We start from the raw sequence: 10,541 nt of genomic DNA, 5'->3' as shown, positions 1-10,541 counted from the left end.
TTCTGTCCACAGACATTGTGTATCAAAAACCAGAAAAAGAATCATTCTGAGAGTCTGAGCTTCTTACTTTTGTTATTCAATTTCCTAAGTTGTATGTGAAGGTGTGTTGGCTGTTTTATACTATGTTCAATCCCCTATGGTTAAAGGGATTTTTATTAATCTGTGAGAGGAAATATAAATAGAACTTTTTCAGAGTTCACCTATTACATTACCCAAATAAGTTAACTTTACCCAGAGGCCGGGTAAAGTCTGAACAATTCACAACATATTTATAAATCATTTTGCTTATGGTTTTTTGGAAACATTTCCTCTTTTGTTTGTTTTTCTTTCTTTACAGAGGCATCAATAAGAACATCCAATTCTATTCTGTATGTTCCTTTTTAAGAACCACAAAAAATATTTTCAAGTCTCTAGAGATAGTTAAGGTTGAGATTACAATTCTTATTTCCATAGTCACAAACATCCCTCACTGGAATCTCAGTTATACTTGGCAGGGGGAAATTAAGCTATTATAAGTAAATGTCATCTGTTATGGTTATTGTCTCTGGTCACTAAGTCAATGTCCAACTCTGTGACCCCTGGACAGTAACCCACCAGTCTACTTTGTCCATGGGTTTTCCCAGGCAAGAAAACGAGTGGGTTGCCATCTCCTTCTGCTGGGAGTCTTCCTGACCCAGAGATTGAACCTGAGTCTTCTGAATTGGTGGGTAGATTCTTTACCACTGAGCCACCAGGGAAGCCACAAATGTCATTTGCTAGCCCAGTATCTCCTGAAAGCTTTGGAATTAGCCTCATCTGTGATGTTCCAAAACACATGAAGATGTGACATGTACAACACATGAGTCCTGAAAGGACTGTCTCCTGAGCACTTTGTAGGCTGAGAATGCAGAGCACATATCCAGGATACTCTCTGCTCCATGACAAGGATCACTTAGGTCCTTCCAGACCAGAGCTTAAGGGCTTAACCGTTCCCTGCGTCATTCTCTTATTTCAACCTCCACTAGGTTGTTATGTGACTTAGAACCATCTCTGCTCCTTCCTTCTTAACCAAACCTTTTACTACAGTTCTAAGTCATAGAAGCTTCATTTCATTCTTCATTCTTTGAGCTTAAGCTTACTGCCTGTGTCACAAAAGTTAGCAACTCATCAGTTCAATTCAGTCGCTCAGTCGTGTCCAACTCTTTAGGACCCCATGGACTGCAACACACCAGGCTTCCCTGTCTATCACCAACTCTTGGAGATTGCTCAAACTCATGTCTATTGTGTCGGTGATGCCATCCAACCATCTCATCCTCTGTCGTCCCCTTCTCTCCCTGCCTTCAATCTTTCCTGGCATCAGAGAGTCTTCCAATGAGTCAGTTCATCGCATCAGATGGCCAAAGTATTGGCCTAAGATGCAGCTTCAGCATCCGTCCTTCCAATGAACACCCAGGACTGATCTCCTTTAGGATGGACTGGTTGGATCTCCTTGCAGTCCAAAGGACTCTCAAGAGTCTTCTCCAACACCACAGTTCAAAAGCATCAATTCTTCAGCATTCAGCTTTCTTTATGGTCCAACTCTCACATCCATACATGACCACTGGAAAAACCATGGCTTTGACTAGATGGACTTTTGTCGGCAAAGTAATGTCTCTGCTTTTTAATATGCTGTCAAGGTTAGTCATAGCATTTCTTCCAAGGAGCAAGCATCTTTTAATTTCATGGCTGCAGTCACCATCTGCAGTGATTTTGGAGCCCAAGAAAATAAAGTCTATCACTGTTTCTGTTGTTTCCCCATCTATTTTTCCTGAAGTGATGGGATCAGATGCCATGATCTTTGTTTTTTGAATATTAAATTTTAAACCATGATTTTCACTCTCCTCTTTATGTTCATCAAGAGGCTCTTCAGTTACTCTTTGCTTTCTGCCATAAGGGTGGTGTCATTGACATATGTGATGTTATTGATATTTCTCTCAATAATCTTATTCTAGTTTGTGCTTCATCCAGACTGACATTTAACATGATGTACTCTGCATAACAGTTAAATAAGCAGGGTGACAAAATACAGACTTGATCTACTCCTTTCCCAGTTTGGAAGCAGTCCCTTGTTCCATGTCCAGTTCTGTTGCTTCTTGACCTGCATACACATTTCTCAGGAAGCAGGTCAGGTGGTCTGGTATTCCCATCTCTTGAAGAATTTTCCACGGTTTGTTGTGATCCACACAGTCAAAGGCTTTGCGATAGTCAGTAAAGCAGAAGTATATGTTTTTCTGGAATGCTCTTGATTTCTCTGTGATCCAACTGATTTGGTAATCTAATCTCTTGTTCCGCTGCCTTTTATAAATCCAGCTTGAACATCTTGGAGTTCTTGGTTCACATACTGTTGAAGCCTCACTTGGAGAATTTTAAGCATTACTTTGCTAGTGTGTGAGATGAGTGCAGTTGTGCAATAGTTTGAGCAGTCTTTGGCATTGCCTTTCTTTGGGAATGGAATGAAAACTGATCTTTTCCAGTCCTGTAGCCACTGCTGAGTTTTCCAAATTTGGTGACATACTGAATGCAGCACTTCCATAGCATCATCTTTAGAACTTGAAATAGCTCAACTGGAATTCCATCACCTCCTCTAGCTTTGTTTGTAGTGATGCTTCCTAAGGCCCACTTGACTTCAGACTCTGGGATATCTGGCTCTAAGTGAGTGAGCATACCATTGTGATTATCTGGGTCATGAAGATCTTTTTTGTACAGTTCTTCTGTGTATTCTTCCCACCTCTTCATGATCTTTTGCTTCTGTTACGTCCATACACTTTCTGTTCTTTATTGTGCCCATCTTTGCATGAAACGTTCCCTTGGTTTCTCTAATTTTCTTGAAGAGATCTCTAGTCTTTCCCATTCTGTTGTCTTCCTCTATTTCTTTGCATTGATCGCTGAGGAAGGTTTTCTTATCTCTCCTTGCTGTTCTTTGGAACTCTGCATTCAGATGGATATAGCTTTCCTTTTCTCCTTTGCCTTTAGCTTCTCTTCTTTTCTCAGCTATTTGTAAGGCCTCCTCAGACAACCATTTTGCCGTTTTGCATTTCTTTTCCTTGGTGATGGTCTTGACCAGTGCCTCCTGTAGCATTTCATGAACTTCTGTCCTTAATTCTTCAGGCACTCTGCCTATCAGATCTAATCCCTTGAATCTGTTTCCAACTTCCACTGTATAATCGTAAGGAATTTGATTTAGGCCATACCTGAAAGGTCTAGTGGTTTTCCCTGCTTTCTTCAATTAAGTTTGAAATTGGCAATAAGGAGTTCATGATCAGAGTTACTGTCAGTTCAAGGTCTTATTTTTGCTGACTCGTTAGAGCTTCTCCATCTTTAGCTGCAAAGAATATAATCAATCATATCAGTATTGACCATCTGATGTCCATGTATAGAGTGGTCTCTTGTGATATTGGAAGAGTGTGTTTGCTATGACCAGTGTGTTCTCTTGGGAAAACTCCGTTAACCTTTGCCCTGCTTCGTTTTCTACTCCAAGACCAAATTTGCCTGTTACTTTAGGTATCTCTGGACTTCCTAATTTTGCATTCCAGTCCTCTATGATGAAAATGACACCTATTAGTTAGCAACTCATAAGTACTCTTAATTTCATGAATTCTTATTGTTTTCAAAATACTGCTATTCTTGGAAGTTGAACTCATAACTTTGGTTGTACTGTATTCATCTAACCTGAGCTCAGTACTGGTCTTAAAAAACTCAATAAAGGCTTGGTCATTAATGGTAGTAGAGTGATTGAAGACACAGTGGCTTCATTTAGTAATACCTAAATGGAGCAAGGCTCAAAGCCTCTTTAAAACATTCAATTTGAGTCATTAAATTAAATAAATTATCTCCTGACCTTCCTGCAAACCTTGTATCAAATATCTATTTTTGACAATAGTGACAGATGAGGTTGTGGGAAAATGGCTTTGTGCTCAGTTGTTCTGGGAAATGTTTATCATTTTTATATAATAAAATTCACTTTTCAGTGAACAACAGACATTTAAAAGAAAACATCTGCCAAAAGATTGTTTACACAAAACTGTTTTTTCCCCAAGAGAAGCTGATGTTCAGTTGGAAACTCACATGTCTCACTTGGTCCCCATAGGCAACATTTCACCTAAATATATTACTTGCTTCTTCCAAATGAATAAGCTGAACTCATAGTCTTTGCAGAAAGCATAATATTTTAGGGGGATATTTTTCTTTCTGCTCCTGTGCTGGTATTTTACATTACAAAGAGGAAAATGTGTCCCAAACATTTTTTTTAAAGTATTCTTAGTATTTGTAGAAACATGTTGCTCCCACTTTATTTAAATGACTGCTGCCAAAAACATTGTAGATACATGGGCTTCAACAGTAAATGTAAAAAACAACAATACTAAATTGATTTCATAATGCACTGATCTGGATAGCCTGTGTATTATACATTCTCCTAGCAACTTCTATTTCTAACTCTGTTCCATTCATAAGATGTGGACTAATTATTTTTTCTGCATGTTTAATTATTTAATGATTATTTTCTTTTCAAAGCTCCACGAAGGCATGATCCATGTTTGTTTTTGTACATCTGTATCCTCAGGGCTTAGTACTTGCAAATAATAGGTGCTACATTTATATTTATTCAAAAATTAGTGAACAAACAATGAAAAAAGAGGCACAATGTATTTCCTTGTAACTCACAAATTAAGATCCCTTAGAGAACTTCTAATTCCAATTGAGACAGACTATCATCTATTAAATTTACTCTCCAATAAAAAACTTACAAAATATGGAAAAATATAGTTAGCAGTTCTTTGTACTGATTGGACGGCACACAATGCAAGGAATTTCATTCTCTGTTGCTGTCTCTTTAAAGAGGTTTTCCAAACTGTAAGTCAGGAAAATAGAGCCCAATCAAGAAACAGCAGGAGAAGAAAGATATTTCTGTATCTTTCTGTATTTGTATGGGTTAGCAAAGCTACTGGGATTTAGGGTTGAATTCTTACAAGGGGAAAGATACAGAGAAGGAACACCTGAAACCAAAAATCTGGACAAAAGCTCACCTTGGCTGCTGGGCCAACTTCAAAACTTCACATACATTAAACACATCTCTGGAAGGCGTAGCATAGAAAAGTGCTGAGTGGCTGAAAACAGAAATTTCTCAAAGTGGTGAGGAGATGTTGAAGTTCCAACTCAGAGTGGAGAAAGCTTTCTGGACACAACTGGCTTTCAGATGAGACTCCAGAGAGGCCCTAGCCTATGCAAGGGGGGTACTCCTTCAAGATAAGAGCCACACTTTAGAAATAAGAACAAAGCTCCTCTAGACCCTCTATAACAAAACCTATAACCAAAGCTGTAACAGAATCCGGATGAACTACCAGTAATTTTGCTTCATGAAAAGATTTTTAACATTCCTAAGTGTTGATATGATCTTTTTGAATTCCAGTATCTGGTTATCTTTAAGGGGAAAAATATAAAGTTGTGAAACATGAAAACAGGCAGTAAAGTAGTTGATATAAGATGAAAAAGGAAAGAGGGGAAGACCCAGAGATGGTCTATATTTGGAAGTATAGATAAGGCCTCAAAACTACAATGAGTGGTCCACTGAAAACCAAAGAATTCAAAGGAGAATCTAATTCTGTCAAAAAAAGAAATGAATGGACACTTCAGAGCTGCAAAATGCAATTAAGAACTCAATGGGTAGGTTCACTGGTAACCTAGATGGAGCAGCAAACATCATTGGTAATTTCCAAGACAGGTAAGTAGAAGATATGCAAACTCTTCAGTTCAAATAGGCGATAAACAAAGTGTGGAAAAGGGCAGATTGGAAGAGAAATATGTGACTTTGCCAAAAGATATAATATATATGTCTAAAAAACAAAACATGTAGAGAAAATATAAAAATTATGTAGATCTGAAAGCACGTACAATAATGTCCATAGTATCTTTACCCAAAAGAGTGCTAAGCTAGAAAACATATAAGTTTATCAATATAGAGTGTGTAAACAAAATGGACTAATTCCTAAGATGAAATATTACTCTGCTATAAAAACATGGACCACAGTGCACTAAACAATCTAAATGGGATCTCAAAAATACTACCTTCAACAAAAGAAGCTATACTCAAATGAGTATGTACTTTATAACTTGATTAATAAAAATAAAAATCAATGCAAATTAATCTGTGGTTATAGAAGTCAAAGTAATCTTTACTTCTGAGGGACTGCTGAATGAAAAAGAGCTCTAGGGAACAATCTAAGAAAACGTAAAACACCATCAGTTTTGACCTGGAGTGTATTTTCTTCTGTAATCTTATTGTACCTTGTTTTTAAAATGCTATGGATAAGTGATTAAAAAGTAACTACAAATATCTATGGATAAATAAGTAAACAAAAAAATTAATATACTTTATAGATATTAATGGTTATTTAGTCCCTAGGGTTATTACATTGTTGGGGACGTTTTGCAGGGGCAGTGTGTAGAGTCACTTTATTTTTACTTGGGAAGCAAAACCTAGAAGTTCCAGTTCCACCCTCATTGGTGGAAACACAAACACAAGGGAAATCTCTGGGTGCTGTCTGTCAGGAGCACAGTCCTCTAGTGAGGAGGCCAACACTGCGTAAAGAAACACGCAGGTAAGTGAGAGAGACAGGGGTAAGCAGGGAGATGGGAGATGTGGGGCAATTACAGTGAGTTAAAGTAGGTTGTCTTTTGAGGGATCTCTGAGGGCTTAAGATTTGAGATTACAAAACTGAACAAACCCAACATTGAACAGTCATGTGATACCGTGTGAAAAGAACATGCAGATACGCAGATCTCCTCATCTCTAAAATAGTTACTCTGCTGGGCTGTCATGGCGTTACCCACTTTTTTACTCAAAGACATATTGCTACTATTTTCTCATGTGTTGCTTCCTCCTTATTTACTCACCCATTTATTTTTTTCTTTCAAAAGTTAGAGTTTCAAAAAACTAAAAACTGAAAACTTACAGTGTAGTACAAGGTTTCAGGCAAAGGCCTGGAATCTCCAGTTCTAACACATCTCCAAGTTGAGTCTCATAGAGGATTTCCATACATTACACTGAAAAAACAGCTATTCCTTTTTTGTTTTTTTTTAATAATACATGCAATAATTAGATTTGTTGATTTTTTTCTCTTCTGTTTTCGCTTACAAGACACCTAAAATTTAGAACACATTATTGCAAAATTCAGACTTAAACTAAAGAAAGTATTCCTGTACCTCCAAAGGTAAAGAATCTGCCTGCAATGAGGAGACCAGGGTTCAATCCCTGGGTTGAGAAGATCCTCTGGAGAAAGGAATGGCAATCCACTCCAGTATTCCTGCCTAGAGAATCCCACAGAGAATCATGGAGGGCTACAGCTTCTGGGGTCACAAAGAGTTGGACGCAGCTGAGTGACTAACACACACAGGGTAAACCACAAGGCCATTCAGGTATGACCAAACTCAAATCTGTTATGACTGTACAGTGACAGGGACAAATAGATTCAAGGATTACATCTGATAGACAGACTGCCTGAAAAACTATGGGCAGAGGTTTGTAACATCATACAGGAGTCAGGGATAAAAGCCATCCGCAGTAGGAAAAAGAAAGGCAAATGGTTGTCTGAGGAAGCCTTACAAATAACTGAGAAAAGAAGAGAAGCAAAAGGCAACGGAGAAAAAAAAAAGATATACCCCTCTGAATGCAAGGTTCTAGAGAACAAGAGAAGAGATAAGAAGCCATCATAAGTGAACGATGCAAAGAAATAGAGGAAAACAATACAATAGGAAAGACTAGAGATCTCTTCAAGAAAATTAGAGATATCAGGGAATACTTCTTGCAAAGATGGGCACAATGAAAGACAGAAACGGTATGGATCTGCAGAAGATATTAAGAAGAGGTGGGACAAATACACAGAAGAACCGTACAAAAAAAAGATCTTAATGACCCAGCTGATCCCGATGGTGTGATTACTCCAGACATCCTGCTGTGTGAAGTCAAGTGGGCTTTAGGAAGCATTACTATGAACAAAGCTAGTGGAGGTGATAGAATTCCAGCTGAGATATTTCAAATCCTCAAAGATGATGCTGTGATAGTGCTGCACTCAACATACCAGCAAATTTGGAAAACTGAGATGTGTCCATAGGACTGGAAAAAGATCACTTTTCATCCCAATTCCAGAGAAGGTCAATGCCAAAGAATGTTCAAACAACCCCATAATTGCACTCATCTCACAAGCTAACAAGGTAATGCTCAAAATGCTTCAAGCTAAGCTTGAAAAGTATATAAACTAAGAACTTCCAGATGCTCAGACTGGATTTAGAAAAGGCAGAAGAACCAGAGTTCAGATCACCAACATCTGCTGGATCAAAGAAAACACAAGGGAATTCCAGAAAATAACATCTGCTTCTGCTTCATTGACTATGCGAAAGTCTCTGTGTAGATCCCAACGAACTGCAGAAGATTCTTAAAGAGATGGGAACACCAGACCACCTTATCTGCCTTCTGAGAAACCTGTATGCAGGTCAAGAAGCAACAGTTAAAACTAGACATGAAACAATGGACTGGTTCCAAATTGGGAAAGGAGTACGTCAAGGCTGTATATTGTCACCCTGCTTATTTAACTTATATTCAGAGCACATCATGCAAAATGCCAGACTGGATGAAGCACAAGCTGGAATCAAGATTGCTGGTAGAAATATCAGTAACCTCAGATATGCAGATGACACCACCCCTATGGAAGAAAGCAAAAAGGAACTGTAGAGTCTCTTGATGAAGGTGAATAAGGAAAGTGAAAAAGCTGGCTTAAAACTCAGTATCCAAAAAGCTAAGATCATGGTATCCAGTTCCTTCAGTTCAGTCCAGTTCAGTTCAGTCGCTCAGTCGTGTCCGACTCTTTGCGACCCCTTGAACCACAGCACGCCAGGTCTCCCTATCCATCATCAACTCCCGGAGTTTACTCAAACCCATGTCCATTGAGTCGGTGATGCCATCCAACCATCTCATCCTCTGTCGTCCCCTTCTGCTCCTGCCCTCAATCTTTCCCAGCATCAGGATCTTTTCAAATGAGTCAGCTCTTCTCATCAGGTGGCCAAAGTATTGGAGTTTCAGCTTCAGCATCAGTCCTTCCAATGAACACCCAGGACTGATCTCCTTTAGGATGGACTGGTTGGACCTCCTTGCAGTCCAAGGGACTCTCAAGAGTCTTCTCCAACACCACAGTTCAAAAGCATCAATTCTTTAGCACTCAGTTTTCTTTATAGTCCAACTCTCATATCCATACATGACTACTGGGAAAACCATAGCCTTGACTAAATGGACCTTTGTTGGCAAAGTAATGTCTCTGCTTTTTAATATGCTGTCTAGGTTCATCATAACTTTTCTTGCAAGAAGCAAGTGTCTTTTGATTTCATGGCTTCACTTCACTAATCCAGTTCCTTCACTTCATGGCAATATGAGGGAAAGAAATGGAAACATTGGCAGAATTTAATACCGGGGCTTCAAAATCACTACATATGGTGACTGCAGCCATGAAATTAAAAAAAAAAACAAAAACGCTTGCTCCATGGAAGAAAAGCTATGACCAACCTAGACAGTGTATGAAAAGCAGAGACATGGCTTTGCTGACAAAGGTCCCTAAAGTCTAAGCTGTGGTTTTTCCATTAGTCATGTACGGATGTGAGAATTGGACCATAAAGAAGGCTGATCACTGAAGAATTGATGCTCTTTAACTGTTGTGTTGGAGAAGACTCTCAAGAGTCCCTTGAACTGTGAGATAATCAAACAAGTCAGTCCTAAAGGAAACAACCCTGAATATCCATTGGAAGAATCAATGCTGAAACTGACACTCCAATACCTAGGCCACGTGATGCGAAGAGTTGACTCACTGGAAAGACTGAAGGTAGGAAGAGAAGACTGTGACAGAGGATGAGATGGTTGGAAGGCATCATTGACTCAATGGACATAAGTTTGAGCAAACTCTGGGAGATAGTGAAGGACAGGATAACCTGGTGTGTTGCACCAAGGACTACCTTGGCTTTGCAAAGAGTCACACATGACTGTGCAACTGAACAACAACAAAAATTAGAGGCGTTCCTATAGAAAATCAGTGGGTTTTTTTTTTTTTTTTTTCTATTCTATTCTTTGGTCACACCACACAGCATGTGGAATATCAGTTCCTGACCAGGAATTGAACCTGTGTGCCCACCTGCTGCAGAAGCATGGAGTGTTAACCACTGGAAAGTCAAGAGAAGTCCCAAGAATCAGTGTTAACTCTAATATTTTTATTTCATTAGAGTAACTCTTGGGGTCATAACCTTTGTTACAGTATCAGGGACATGTCACTGTCCTTCCTGTGTTTTTAGTGTATTTTTCATGTGAACACTTGAAACGCTTTGAACTGAAAAAACACAGTGACATAAATGTGCTTGTGCCCAGTCATATGGATAATTTTGACTGACTTCCTTCTTTCTTTTCTCCTCTCCAGATACTATTCTTCAGAATTTTACATTTTCAAATGGGGAATACATGTCCAGACATATGGATACACTTTCGTGACTAA

Source organism: Cervus canadensis, chromosome 4, assembly GCF_019320065.1.
Source record: "Cervus canadensis isolate Bull #8, Minnesota chromosome 4, ASM1932006v1, whole genome shotgun sequence".
Classification (NCBI taxonomy): domain Eukaryota; kingdom Metazoa; phylum Chordata; class Mammalia; order Artiodactyla; family Cervidae; genus Cervus; species Cervus canadensis.
Note: the sequence above shows the minus strand (reverse complement) of the source record.